The sequence below is a fragment of the Hordeum vulgare genome, chromosome 3H (assembly GCF_904849725.1).
Source record: "Hordeum vulgare subsp. vulgare chromosome 3H, MorexV3_pseudomolecules_assembly, whole genome shotgun sequence".
Taxonomy (NCBI): Eukaryota; Viridiplantae; Streptophyta; class Magnoliopsida; order Poales; family Poaceae; genus Hordeum; species Hordeum vulgare.
Genome location: NC_058520.1, coordinates 599,620,359 through 599,635,486, shown reverse-complemented (window position 1 = coordinate 599,635,486; position 15,128 = coordinate 599,620,359).

The following is a 15,128-nucleotide window of genomic DNA, read 5'->3' as shown; positions in this document are numbered from 1 at the left end:
CCTCGCCACCTTCTTTGCCTCGCCGGAGGAGAAGCACCAGCAGCCCCACGGTGAGCTACACCCCATCTCTCCCTCCTCCGTCCGATCTGTTCTAGATGGCTAGGATTAGATACCTTGTACTCCTTCGGTTTTTAGTTAAGAACCGAGCCGGTTTTACTTCACTTACTATTTAGCCGAGAGGTTTTACTTACATAGCGGCCGTTTGCTAGAAAGCCCCGCAGCACGCACCACCTAGGCCAACCAGAAGCTGCCACGTGTACCCCTATCCGATAGAATTCAGATTTTAGTTTTCTGTTTTAATTCCAAAACAGAGAAAGTTCCAATCTTGTTTTTATCATAACTTTTGATCTAGAGATCCAATGATGTCGATTCTTCTTCAAGTAGATCACAATTTTTCTGTAGTTTTTAAAAACATATAATTTGTCTATGTTTGAAATTTTCAAATTTGAATTAGATCAGATTTAGTTTAAACTTTGTTTTGCTTATTATGGGAGTTTCAAAATATCTTTTAATTTAATTCTTTTTGCTACTGATCACTGGTGATCTTATTTATCAGTGGTAAAACTTTCAGATTTGTTTGGGTATTTTAGATCATTGTTTCTTGTGAAACAATTTCTGTTTCTCCTCTTTTAGGATTATGGCTATTTCCTTTCTATAATTGTTTTTAAATTATTTTGTTTTATATTTCAGAAAGATTATGTTTTGTTTCTGTTAGTTAACAGTAGGTTTGCAACAAGTTTTGATTCTTATTTTATATGTTATCATGAAATCAATTCTAGTTCTCTAATAACTTGTAATTGGTTTCTCCACTGTTTCAAATCCCGTTTGGAAATACTTTCAAAAAGTTTTGTGAAAAAAATACTTTATTTTATCTTAGTTAAATTTATATCTTAGTTCCCTGTTATTATTTTCTGTTAGACAAAAACTATTTAGTGTTTGATGTAGTACAAGACTCCCTAGTTTTATTTGGAGTTTCTTTCGGATTCTTATTCGCTCTCTCTTTTGTTTTGATTGATAGCATGAGTGCTTATGTGAATGATATGTTTGTTATATAGATTTCATCGGAGAGTGACGAGTAATCTATCAAGTTATTTCTCAAGAAACGATAATTCTTCCTCGTCAACCTCACCAGGCAAGTCATTTGATCATGTATCACCTATGTTTTATGCATCGTAGTTCTACCATCCTATGCCCAATTGCATGCTGACTAGGTACTTGGAAATTATGGTTACATATTGTAGTATCATGTGGTAGGCACCCAACAACCCCGTTACTAGGCCCGGGACAACAAATTTCATATTGCTATGCTTGAGTAGACGGGATTCTGGTTGAGAGTTTATCACGATTGATGCGAGAATAATTTAATAACCAAGACCGGTTAAGTCAAGACTTTTCAAGACCTCATGTTGCAATGCAACTCTGGGTGAAGGACGGTTGATCAGCTCCCTGGAGAAACCAGTGGATGACCCGGGATGATGGAGACGACCATGACATCTTGCGGAAAGCTTCACCCAGGCTCAAAGAGACGGACGGATATTTTCAAAACCCAAGGCTTACCTGCACAGCCACAAGTCATTATGGGATCTGGCTTGGTTGGACAATGCAGCGACTCTGGACAGGCGGTGCTAGCAGATGTAGAAGAACGGTAGGAATGGATGGGCACCGACAGGGATTCAGAGGGACCCGTTGAAAGACCATGTTTTGATCATCCGCTCTTCAAACACCCTGAAGTGCGAGGACATACACGGAGGCGATCAAATCTTGTGGGGAACATGTGCAAAACTCTACAGAGTACTCAAACCTAATCGATTAGCCGTGTCCACGGTCATGGACAACTTGAGCCAAAGGAACCGAAGTTATCTGAAATTCTCAACACAAATAATAATATTGATGTGGGTATTATTGAAAACATGGGTACGAGAATTTGTTGGTGGAACCATCTCGTTAACAACCAACAATGTAGTAACATTTTGTTTTTAGCCCTCTCTTGATGTAGGAGAAAACTTGCTTTTCGCTAAAAACTTATAGCCCCACCTGCCATATATGCATATAGTATAGATGATTACTTTTCACCCCTCTCTTATGTGACTTGCCGGCATATTCAATATGCTGACCTACACGGCTGCAACGTCTTATGTTGTAGATATTTTTCTTCGACGAGTAAGAGTACGATTCAGGGTTACGGTCTACACTCAACTTGCCGTTGGTGTTTATTGGGACTCCACTCCCTTGACTGCTTCCGCTGAGATATTTAAGGTATATATTAGTTTTACGCTATTTCCATGTGATTGCACTTTGATATATACATTGATGTACTGTGTGTACCAGCATACTGATCCTGGGATGGCACAGTACACAGAGGCTTGACTCGTCTTGAGTCAGGTCGCTACATGATGCCAATATGAATGATGCTTATGAAGATGAACTTGCTATAGTTCCTTATGTTAAACATGAAATTGTTGCTATCGCACCCACTTATGATAGTCCTATTATCTTTTTGAACTCTCCCAACTACACTATATTGGAGAAGTTTGCCCTTATTAGGGATTACATAGATGGGTTGCCTTCTACTATTACACATGATGATTTTGATGAATATAATATGCATGTGCTTGCTGATCCTACTTGCAATTATTACGAGAGAGTAACTACATCTCCACCTCTCTTTGTTTCCAATACGATAAAATTGCAAGAAACTGTTTATGCTATGTATTGGCCTTTACTTGATGTGCATGAATTGTTCTTTTATGACATGCCAATGCATAGGAAGAGAGTTAGACTTCGTCATTGCATGATATATGTTTACTTGTGCTCAATACTAAATTACAAATCATTGTTAATTAAAATTGGCTTTGATATACCTTGGGATCCGGGTGGATCCATTACTTGAGCACTTTATGCCTAGCTTAATGGCTTTAAAGAAAGCGCTGCCTGGGAGACAACCCAGAAGTTTTAGAAAGTCATTTATTTCTGTTGAGTGCTTTTATTTAGTTTAAAAACAAAAGAGGGGAACTTAAAACTTTTTCAAAAAGAGAAGCGATTGAAAGGTGATGCATTGCGGAAGTGAGGGTCGACCTTGAACACTTGTGTTCATGCTCATGGAAACAATGTAGAATTTTTCATGGAAGTTTCTCGCAAAAATAATTATCACCTTTGTACAATTCCATTGTATTATAAAAATAATGTGCCAAGTAAAACCTTTATGATTAGTTTGGGTGATAGTTGTTTGATCATGCTAAAAAAGACAGAAACTTTGTGCTCACGAAATTATTTTTAATTCCTATCCAGAAAGAGATCTTGAGTTGATTCTTTTTGCTGCTGATTTATATGAAAATTTACCTAATTATCATAAGTTTTTCAGAATTTTTGGAGTATCAGAAGTATGGTATAAGTTCATATTACTACAGACTGTTCTGTTTTTGACAAATTCTGTTTTCTATGCATTGTTCTCTTATTTTGATGAATCTATGGGTAGTATCTGGGGGTATGAACCATGGTGAAGTTGGATTACAGTAGATATAACGCTAATATGAATTTGGAATGAGTTCACAACAGTACTTAAAGTGGTGATTTACTTTATTATACTAACGGATCTCACGAAGGTTTTGTTGAGTTTTGTGTGATTGAAGTTTTCAAGTTTTGGGTGAGACCACGATGGATGAAGGAATAAGGAGAGGCAAGAGCCTAATCTTGGGGATGCCCAAGGCACGCCAAGGTAATATTCAAGGAAGACTCAAGCGTCTAAGCTTGGGGATGCCTATCCCCTCTTTCGTCTACAATCTATCGGTAATTTTACTCGGAGCCATATTTTTGTTCGTCACATGATATGTGCAAATGCTTGGAGCGTCTTTTCTGTTTATTTTCATTTTTATTTTATGAACCATGCTGGTATGAGATAGTCCTTGGTTGATTTATAGAATGCTCTTTGCACTTCACTTATATATTTTGAGTATGGCTTTATAGAATGCTTCATATACTTCACTTATATCATTTGAAGTTTGGATTGCCTGTTTTCCTACACATAGAAAACCGCCATTTGTAGAATTCTCTTTTGCTTCACTTATATTTGTTAGAGCGGGGCATATCTTTTGTAGAAATAATTAAACTCTCATGCTTCACTTATACCTATTTAGAGAGTTAACAAGAGTTGGTCATTCACATGGTTAGTCATAAAATCCTACATAAAACTTGTAGATCACTGAATATGATATGTTTGATTCCTTGCAATAGTTTTGCGACATGAAGATGTGATATTAGAGTCATGCTAGGGAGTAATTGTGTATTCATAGAAATACTTGTGTTAAGGTTTGTGATTCCCGTAGCATGAACGTATGGTGAACCGTTATGTGACGAAGTCGGAGCATGATTTATTTATTGATTGTCATCCTTTGTGTGGAAGTCGGGATCGCGCGATGGTTAACTCCTAGAAACCCTTCCCTGAGGAGCTTGCGTGTAGTACCTTGTTTTGACGACTAATAGACTTTTGCAATAAGTATGTGAGTTCTTAATGACTAATGTTGAGTCCATGGATTATACGCACTCTCATCCTTCCACCATTGCTAGCCTCTCTAGTACCGTGCAACTTTTGCCGGTGCATGACACCCACCATATACCCTTCCTCAAAACAACCACCATACCTACCTATTATGGCATTTCCATAGTCATTACGAGGTATATTGCCATGCAACTTCCATCGTTCCGTTTATTATGACACGCACCATCATTGTCATATTGCTTTGCATGATCGTAAGATAGCTAGCATGATGTTTTCATGGTTTGTCCCCTTTTTTGATGTCATTGCTACGCTAGATAATTGCACATCCCGGTACACCGCCGGAGGCATTCATATAGAGTCATATTTTGTTCTAAATATCGAGTTGTAAGTAAATAAAAGTGTGATGATCATCATTATTAGAGCATTGTCCCATGTGAGGAAGTAATAAAAGAGGCCAATGAAGCCCAAATAAAAAAAGGCCAAAGAAGCCCACCAAAAAAGGGGTAAAAATAAAAAAAAATGAGAGAAAAGAGAGAAGGGACAATGCTACTATCCTTTACCACACTTGTGCTTCAAAGTAGCACCATGATCTTCATGATAGAGAGTCTCCTATGTTGTCACTTTCATATACTAGTGGGAAATTTTCATTATAGAACTTGGCTTGTATATTCCAATGATGGGCTTCCTCAAATTGCCCTAGGTCTTCGTGTGCAAGCGAGTTGGATGCACACCCACTAGTTTCTTTTTGATCTCTCATACACTTATAGCTCTTATGCATCTGTTGCATGGCAATCCCTACTCACTCACATTGATATCTATTGATGGGCATCTCCATAGCCCGTTGATACGCCTAGTTGATGTGAGACTATCTCCTCCTTTTTGTCTTCTCCACAAGCACCATATTCTATTCCACCTATAGTGCTATGTCCATGGCTCACTCTCATGTATTGCGTGAAAGTTGAAAAAGTTTGAGAACACTAAAGTATGAAAAAATTGCTTGGCTAAAACCGGGGTTGTGCATGATTTAAATACGTTGTGTGGGGAAAGATGGAGCATAGCCAGACTATATGATTTTGTAGGGATAACTTTCTTTGGCCATGATATTTTGAGAAGACATGATTGGTTTGTTAGTATGCTTGAAATATTATTGTCTTTATGTCAAATGATAGACTATTGATTCGAATCACTCGTGTTTTAGTATTCATGCCATGATTAGATTATATGATCAAGATTATGCTAGGTAGCATTCTACATCAAAAATTATCTTTTTTATCATTTCCCTACTCGAGGATGAGCAGGAATTAAGCTTGGGGATGCTGATACGTCTCCATCGTATCTATAATTTTTGATTGTTTAATGCCAATATTCTACAACTTTCATATACTTTTGGCAACTTTTTATACTATTTTTGGGACTAACATATTGATCCAGTGCCGAGTGCCAGTTCATGTTTGTTGCATGTTTTTTGTTTCGCAGAATATCCATACCAAACGAAGTCCAAACGCAATAAAAACATACGGTGATTTTTTATGGAATATTTATGATTTTTGGGAAGAATAATCAACGTGAAACGATGCCCGAGGGGGTCACAAGCCAAGGAGGCGCGCCCCCCTAGGGCGTGCCTGGCAGGCTTGTGACCAATCCCTAAGGCGGTTGGGGCCCTTCTTTCGCCGCAAGAAACCTAATATCCGGAAGAAAATCGTGTTAAAATTTCAGCCCAATCGAAGTTACGGATCTCCGGGAATTTAAGAAACGGTGAAAGGCAGAATCTAGGAGTGCAGAAACAGAAGCACACACAGAGAGAGATCCAATCTCGGAGGGGCTCTCGCCCCTCCACCGCCATGGAGACCATGGACGAGAGGGGAAACCCTTCTCCCATCTAGGGAGGAGTTCAAGGAAGAATAAGAAGAAGGGGGGTGATACGTCTCAAACGTATCTATAATTTTTGATGGTTTCACGTTGTTATCTTGTCATCTTTGGATGTTTTATGTACCTTTTACATCTTTTTTGGGACTAACTAATTAATTCAGTGCCAAGTGCTAGTTCCTGTTTTTTGTGTGTTTTTGGCTCTTTTCAGATCTGATTTTGGAACGGAGTCCAAACGGAATAAAATCCCCGAAATGATTTTTTCCCGAACAGAAGAAGATCAGGGGGCCTGTGGGCCAAGTCAGGAGGGCTCCAGGGAGCGCACAAGCCCCCACTCCGCCACCAGGGGGAGGCTGCGTTGGCAGGGCTTGTGGGCTCCCTGAGCGCCCCCTGACCTAGATCTTTGGCCTATATATTCCTTAAAATACAACAAAAAATCAGGGGATCCGCGAAATACTTTTCCGCCGCCGCAAGCTTCCGTTTCCGCGAGATCTCATCTGGAGACCCTTCCCGGCGCCCTGCCGGAGGGGACTTTGGAGTTGGAGGGCTTCTTCATCATCATCATCACCCCTCCAATGACTCGTGAGTAGTTCACTTCAGACCTACTGGTCCGTAGTTAGTAGCTAGATGGCTTCTTCTCTCTCTTGGATCTTCAATACAAAGTTCTCCATGATCTTCATGGAGATCTATCCGATGTAATCTTGTTTGGTGGTGTGTTTGTCGAGATCCGATGAATTGTGGATTTGTGATTAGATTATCTATGATATACATTTGAGTCTTTGCTGATTTCTTATATGCATGATTTGATATCCTTGTAAGTCTCTCCGAGTCTTGGGTTTTGTTTGGCCAACTAGATCTATGATTCTTGCAATGGGAGAAGTGCTTGGATTTGGGTTCTTACCATGTGGTGACCTTTCCCAGTGATAGTAGGGGCAGCAAGGCACACATTAAGTAGTTGCCATCAAGGGTAACAAGATGGGCTCTGTCGTTGATATGAGATTGTGCATCTACATCATGTCATCTTGCTTAAGGCATTACTCTGTTCTTTTGGACTTAATACACTAGATGCATGCTGGATGGCGGTCGACGTGTTGAGTAATAGTAGTAGATGCAGACAGTATCGGTCTACTTGTTTTGGACGTGATGCCTATAGATATAATAATTGCCATAGATGACGTCACGACTTTGTGCGGTTCTATCAATTGCTCGACAGTAATTTGTTCACCCACCGTCTACTTGCTTTAATGACAGAAGCCACTAGTAAACACTATGGCCCCCGGGTCTATTTACATCTATCGTTTCACTTTCGCTTTTACTTTGCTTTGTTACTTTGTTGCTTTCAGTTCTCACTTGGCGAACAATCTATAAAGGATTGACAACCCCTTCATAGCGTTGGGAGCAAGCTTTTTGTGTTTGTGCAAGATCTTGTGATACTCCTCCACTGGATCGATACCTTGGTTCTCAAACTGAGGGAAATACTTTCCATCGCTGTGCTACATCACCCTTTCCGTTTCGAGGGAACACCAACGCAAGGCTCCAAGGCCACAGTGGAAATCCTTTGCATATTTGCCTAGGAAGTCCCTTAAGGCATAGCCGTAGCAGAAGGATTCCTGGTGCCGTCGACACGACTATTCCTGGCGCCGTTGCCAGGGAAGCACAGCTGACATCAGAAGTATTTCTGGCTCCGTTGCCGGGGAGGAGAGATCAAGATCTATCCAAGTAGGTCTCACAAACTCATCTCTTGCATTTACTTTTGTTGCCAGTTGCCTCTCATTTTCCTCTCCCACACTTCACATTTGCCGTTTTCATTTGCCTTTCTCCTTCGCCGTTTTCTTTTGCCTTTGCCGGTTTTCTTGCTTGCTTGTGTGCTTGTTCGTTTGTTGAAGTCATCATGGTTGAAAACACCAAACTTTGCGACTTCTTGAGCACTAATAATAATGATTTTATTAGTACTCCGATTGCTCCCGCCACTAGTGCGGAATCGTATGAAATCAACGCAGCTTTGCTGAATGTTGTTATGAAAGAGCAATTCTCTGGCCTTCCTAGTGAAGATGCCGCATCCCATCTCAATACCTTCATTGAGCTTTGTGATATGCAAAAGAAAAGAGATGTGGATAATGACGTGATTAAGTTGAAACTTTTTCCTTTCTCGCTGCGAGATCGCGCAAAAACTTGTTTTCTTCTTTGCCTAAAAATAGTATCGATTCTTGGGATAAGTGCAAAGATGCTTACATATCCAAGTATTTTCCGCCGGCTAAGATCATCTCCTTACGTAACAATATCATGAATTTCAAGAAACTTGATCATGAACACATTGCACAATCTTGGGAGAGGATGAAGCTTATGATTAGAAATTGTCCCGCTCATGGCTTGAGTTTGTGGATGATTATACAAATCTTTTACGCTGGCTTGAATTTCGCTTCTCGCAATATCTTGGACTCTGCCTCAGGTGGAACGTTCATGGAAATCATGTTAGGAGGCGCTACAAAACTCTTAGACAATATCATGACCAACTACTCTCAGTGGCACACTGAAAGGTCGCCTGCTAGCAAAAAGGTGCACGCTATAGAAGAAATTAACTCGCTTAGTGCTAAGATGGACGAGTTGATGAATTTGGTTGCTAATAGAAACGCTACCGTAGATCCTAATGACATGCCACTATCTTCTTTGATTGAGAGTAGCAACGCTAGTTTGGACGTGAATTTTGTTGGTAGGAACAATTTTGGCAACAACAATGCTTTTAGAGGAAACTATGTTCCTAGGCCTTTTTCTAGTAACTCCTCTAACAATTATGGAAATTCCTACAACAACACTTATGGAAATCACAACAAATTACCCTCTGATTTAGAGAGTAATATCAAAGAGTTCATCAACTCTCAAAAGATTTTCAATGCGTCCATAGAGGAAAAACTACTCAAAATTGACGATTTGGCTAAGAGCGTTGATAGGATGTCTTGTGATATTGATGCTTTGAAAGTTAGATGCGCTCCTCCCAAGGTCAACTTGGATAAAACTTTGAAAGCTATGCGTGTCTCCATGAATGAGAGCAAAGAAAGAACCGCCCAAATTCGCGCTAGGCATGAATGGTTTAAAAGGGTGCGTTCTAGTGATGCAAATCACGAAGATCTTAAAGTGCTTGGTGTGTCTCCTCTTGAATCTTTGTTTTCGCGTGTCAAACCTATTTATGGAGGGGCTGGATATGAATCCACTTTGGTTGAAAACGCCCCAATGATTCGGAGTCCACCCATCTTGATGATAAAGGTGTGGAGAGTGGAGTAGAAGAAGTCAAAATATTGGGTAGTAATGAAACTCCCACTTTGGATTTCAAGGAATTCAATTATGATAATTGCTCCTTGTTTGAATGCATTTCTTTGATGCAATCCATTGCAAACTCTCCACATGCTTATAGCCAAAGCAAAGCCTTTACCGCGCATATCGTAGATGCTATGATGAAATCTCTTCAAGAGAAGCTCGAACTAGAAGTCTCTATACCTAGAAAACTTCATGATGAGTGGGAACCTACTAACAAAATCAAGATCAAAAACTATGAGTGCAATGCTTTGTGTGATTTGGGTGCTAGTGTTTCCGCGATTCCAAAGTCTTTATGTGATATTCTTGGTTTTCATGAGATTGAAGAGTGTTCTCTTAATTTGCATCTTGCGGATTCTACTGCCAAGAAACCCATGGGAAGGATCGATGATGTTCTTATTGTTGCAAATAAGAACTATGTACCCGTGGATTTCATTGTAATTGACATAGATTGCAATCCTTGATGTCCCATTATTCTTGGTAGACCTTTCCTAAGGACTATTGGTGCTATCATCGATATGAAGGAAGGGAATATTAGATCTCAATTTCCTTTAAAGAAGGGCATGGAGCATTTTCCTAGAAAGAAAATAAGATTGCCTTATGAATCTATGATGAGGGCTACTTATGGTTTGAGCACCAAAGATGACTATACGTGATTACATCACCTTTCGCCTAGCTAAGGGCGTTAAACAAAAGCGCTTGTTGGGAGGCAACCCAACGAATCTATCCTTTTTATTTCTGTTTTGTGTTTTCCACACTTTCATAATTCTGTTATGATTGTGTTTTTTGTGTTTCTTTTTTGCGTTTGTGCCAAGCAAAACCGTTATGATTAGTCTTGGGGATGATCGTTTGGTCATGCTGGAAAAGACAGAAACTTTATGCTCACGAAAATAGTTTTTATTTTTTTCTGTAAAAGCTTTTGAGTTGATTCGTTTTGCTGCTAATATCTACGCAAATTCTTCAGACTGTAGTAATTTTTCAGAATTTTGGAAGTACCAAAGGTATATGAAATATACATATTGCTACACACTGGTCTGGTGTTAACATATTCTGTTTTTGTTGTGTTGGTTGCTTATTTTGATGAAACTATGGATAGTATCGGGGGGTATTAGCCATGGAAGATTTAAAATACAGTAACCCAACATCATAACAAGTAGAATTTAAGTTTGCTACAGTACCTAAGGAAGTGGTGGTTTGCTTTCTCATACTAATGTTATCACGAGTTTCTGTTTAAGTTTCGTGTTGTGAAGTTTTCAAGTTTTGGGTGAAGTTCTTATGGACAAAGAGATAAAGAGTGGCAAGAGCTCAAGCTTGGGGATGCCCAAGGCACCCCAAGAGATTCAAGGATGCTGTAAAAGCCTAAGCTTGGGGATGCCCCGGGAAGGCATCCCCTCTCTCGTCTTCAATCCATCGGTAACGTTACTTGGGGCTATATTTTTATTCACCACATGTTATGTGTTTTTGCTTGGAGCGTCTTGTATCGTAGGAGTATTTTATTTTTGTTGTGTCACAATCATCCTTGCTGCACACCTAGAGATAGAGAGACATGCACACACCATGATTTTGTCGAGCTTCACTTATATCTTTTGGTAGACAATTCAGCTCACATGTGCTTCACTTATATCATTTGAGCTAGATACTTTTGCTCTGTGTGCTTCACTTATATATTTTAGAGCACAGAGGTGCGTGGCTTGTAGTTGATCTATGCTTTTAAAGTAGTCTCAAAAGGGGTAGTTATCCAAAGGGATACGAAAACTTCCACCTTCATGTGCATTGAATAGTTAGAGAAGTTTGATTCATCTCAATTAGTTTTGAGTTGTGGTTATGGTAATATTCATCCCCTAGGAGTATGTTTTGAATGCTTTGTTTCGATTACTAATAAAACTTTTGCAACAAGTATATGAGTTCTTCATGACTAATGTTGAGTCCATGGTTTAGATGCACTTTCACCTTCCACCATCACTATCATCTTAGTGCCGTGCAACTTTCGCTGGTGCACAAAACCCACCATTAGCCTCCCTCAAAATAGCCACCATACGTACCTACTATGGCTTTTTCAAAGTCATTCCGAGATATATTGCCATGCAACTACCACCATGACATGTGCCACCACGTCTACATTGCCATTGCATGATCGTAAGATAGCTAGCATGATGTTTCCATTAATGTCTATGCCATGCTAGATCATTGTCATGGTACACTACCGAAGGCATTCCATATAGAGTCATTGTTGCTCTAAGTTTTGAGTTGAAAGTGTGATGATCATCATTAATGGAGCATTGTCCCATGTGAGGAAATAAAAGAGGCCAAAGAAGCCCACCAAAATAAAAAAAAGAGGCCAAAGAGCCCACCAAAAATAATAAAAAAATGAGAGAAAAAGAGAGAAGGGACAATGCTACCACTTTTTCCACACTTGTGCATATTAAGCTCCATGATCTTCATGATTGAGAGTCTCTCGTTTTGTCACCACCATATAACTAGTGGAAAATTTTCATTATATAACTTGGCTTGTATATTGCAATGATAGGCTTTCTCAAAATTGCCTTAGGTCTTCGTGAGCAAGCAAGTTGGATGCACACCCACTAGTTTTCTTGAAGAGCTTTCACTTACTCGTAGCTCTAGTGCATCATTTGTATGGCAATCCCTACTCATTCACATTGATATCTATTGATGAGCATCTCCACAGCTCATTGATATGCCTAGTTAATGTGATTATCTTCTCCTTTTTTGTCTTGCAACCTTCACCACATTCCACACCATCTATAGTGTTAAAACCATGGCTCACGCTCATGTATTGCGTGAGAGTTGAAAAGGTTTGAGAAAGTAAAGGTGTGAAACAATTACTTGGCCAATACCGGGGTTTTGCATGATTTAAATTCGTTGTGCAATGATGATAGAGCATAGCCAGACTATATGCTTTTGTAGGGATAACTTTCTTTTGGCCTTGTTATTTTGAAAGTTCATGATTACTTGCTTGTTTGCTTGAATTATTATTGTTTCCACGTCAATAGCAAACTATTGTTTTGCATCTAATGGATCTGAACATTCATGTCACATAAAGGAGTTACAAAGGACATCTATGCTAGGTAGCATGAAAGCATCAAAAATTCATTCTTTATCACTTCCCTAGTCGAGGACGACCAGGAGTTAAGCTTGGGGATGCTTGATACGTCTCAAATGTATCTATAATTTTTGATGGTTTCAAGCTGTGATCTTGTCATCTTTGGATGTTTTATGTACCTTTTACATCTTTTTTGGGACTAACTTATTAATTCAGTGCCAAGTGCCAGTTCCTGTTTTTTCTGTGTTTTTGGCTCTTTTCAGATTTGATTTTGGAACGGAGTCCAAACGGAATAAAATCCCCAAAATGATTTTTTCCTGAATGGAAGAAGACCAGGGGGCCTGTGGGCCAAGCCAGGAGGGCTCCAGGGAGCCCACAAGCCCCCACTCCGCCACCAGGGGGAGGCGGCGGTGGCAGGGCTTGTGGCCTCCCTGAGCCCCTGACCTAGATCTTTGGCCTATATATTCCCTAAAATACAGCAAAAATCAGGGGATCCACGAAAATACTTTTCCATCGCCGCAAGCTTCCGTTTCCGTGAGATCTCATCTGGAGACCCTTCCCGGCGCCCTGCCGGAGGGGACTTTGGAGTTGGAGGGCTTCTTCATCATCATCATCACCCCTCCAATGACTCGTGAGTAGTTCACTTCAGACCTACGGGTCTGTAGTTAGTAGCTAGATGGCTACTTCTCTCTCTTGGATCTTCAATACAAAGTTCTCCATGATTTTCATGGAGATCTATCCGATGTAATCTTCTTTGGCGGTGTGTTTGTCGAGATCCGATGAATTGTGGATTTGTGATCAGATTATCTATGATATATATTTGAGTCTTTGCTGATTTCTTATATGCATGATTTGATATCCTTGTAAGTCTCTTCGAGTCTTGGGTTTTGTTTGGCCAACTAGATCTATGATTCTTGCAATGGGAGAAGTGCTTGGTTTTGGGTTCTTACCATGTGGTGACCTTTCCCAGCGACAGTAGGGGCAGCAAGGCACACATTATGTAGTTGCCATCAAGGATAACAAGATGGGCTCTGTCATTGATATGAGATTGTCCATCTACATCATGTCATCTTGCTTAAGGCGTTACTCTGTTCTTTTGGACTTAATACACTAGATGCATGCTGGATAGCGGTCGACGTGTGGAGTAATAGTAGTAGATGCAGACAGTATCAGTCTACTTGTTTTGGACGTGATGCCTATAGATATAATCATTGCCATAGATGACGTCACGACTTTGCGCGGTTCTATCAATTGCTCGACAGTAATTTGTTCACCCACCATCTACTTGCTTTAATGAGAGAAGCCACTAGTAAACACTACGACCCCTGGGTCTATTTACATCTATCATTTCCACTTTTGCTTTTACTTTGCTTTGTTACTTTGTTGCTTTCAGTTCTCACTTGGCGAACAATCTATAAGGGATTGACAATCCCTTCATAGCGTTGGGAGCAAGATTTTTTGTGTTTGTGCATGATCTTTTGATACTCCTCCACTGGATCGATACCTTGGTTCTCAAACTGAGGGAAATACTTACCACCGCTGTGCTACATCACCCTTTTGTGCTTCGAGGGAACACCAACACAAGGCTCCAAGGCCACGGGGAAATCCTTTGCATATTTGCCTAGGAAGTCCCTTAAGGCGTAGCCGTAGCAGAAGGATTCCTGGTGCCGTCGACACGACTATTCCTGGCGCCGTTGCCAGGGAAGCACAGCTGACATTAGGGGGCTCTCTCCCCCTCTCTCCCGGCGGTGTCGGAACGCCGCCCGGGACATCATCGTGTGACAACGATCTACACCAACAGCTCCGTCATCTTCACCAACACCTCCATCACCTTCCCCGATCTATATTCATCGGTCCACTCTCCCGCAACCCGATGTACCCTCTACTTGAACGTGGTGCTTTATGCTTCATATTATTATCCAATGATGTGTTGCCATCGTATGATGTCTGAGTAGATTTTCGTTATCCTATCGGTGATTGATGAATTGCTATGATTGGTTTAATTTGCTTGTGGTTATGTTGTTGTCCTTTTGTGCCCATCATATGAGCGCGCGCGTGGATCACACCATAGGGTTAGTAGTATGTTGATAGGACTGTGTATTGGAGGGCAAGGGTGACAGAAGCTTCAGCCTAGCATAGAAATTGATGCATACGGGATTGAAGGGGGACCAATATATCTTATTGCTATGGTTGGGTTTTACCTTAATGAACGTTAGTAGTTGCGGATGCTTGTAATAGTTCCAATCATAAGTGCATAGAATTCCAAGTAAGGGATGACATGCTATAAGTGGCCTCTCCCACAAAAAACTTGCTATCGGTCTAACAACGTAGTCAATTGCTTATGGACAATGCCGCAACTCCTACCACCAATTTTCCACACTCGTTAAACTAACGTAA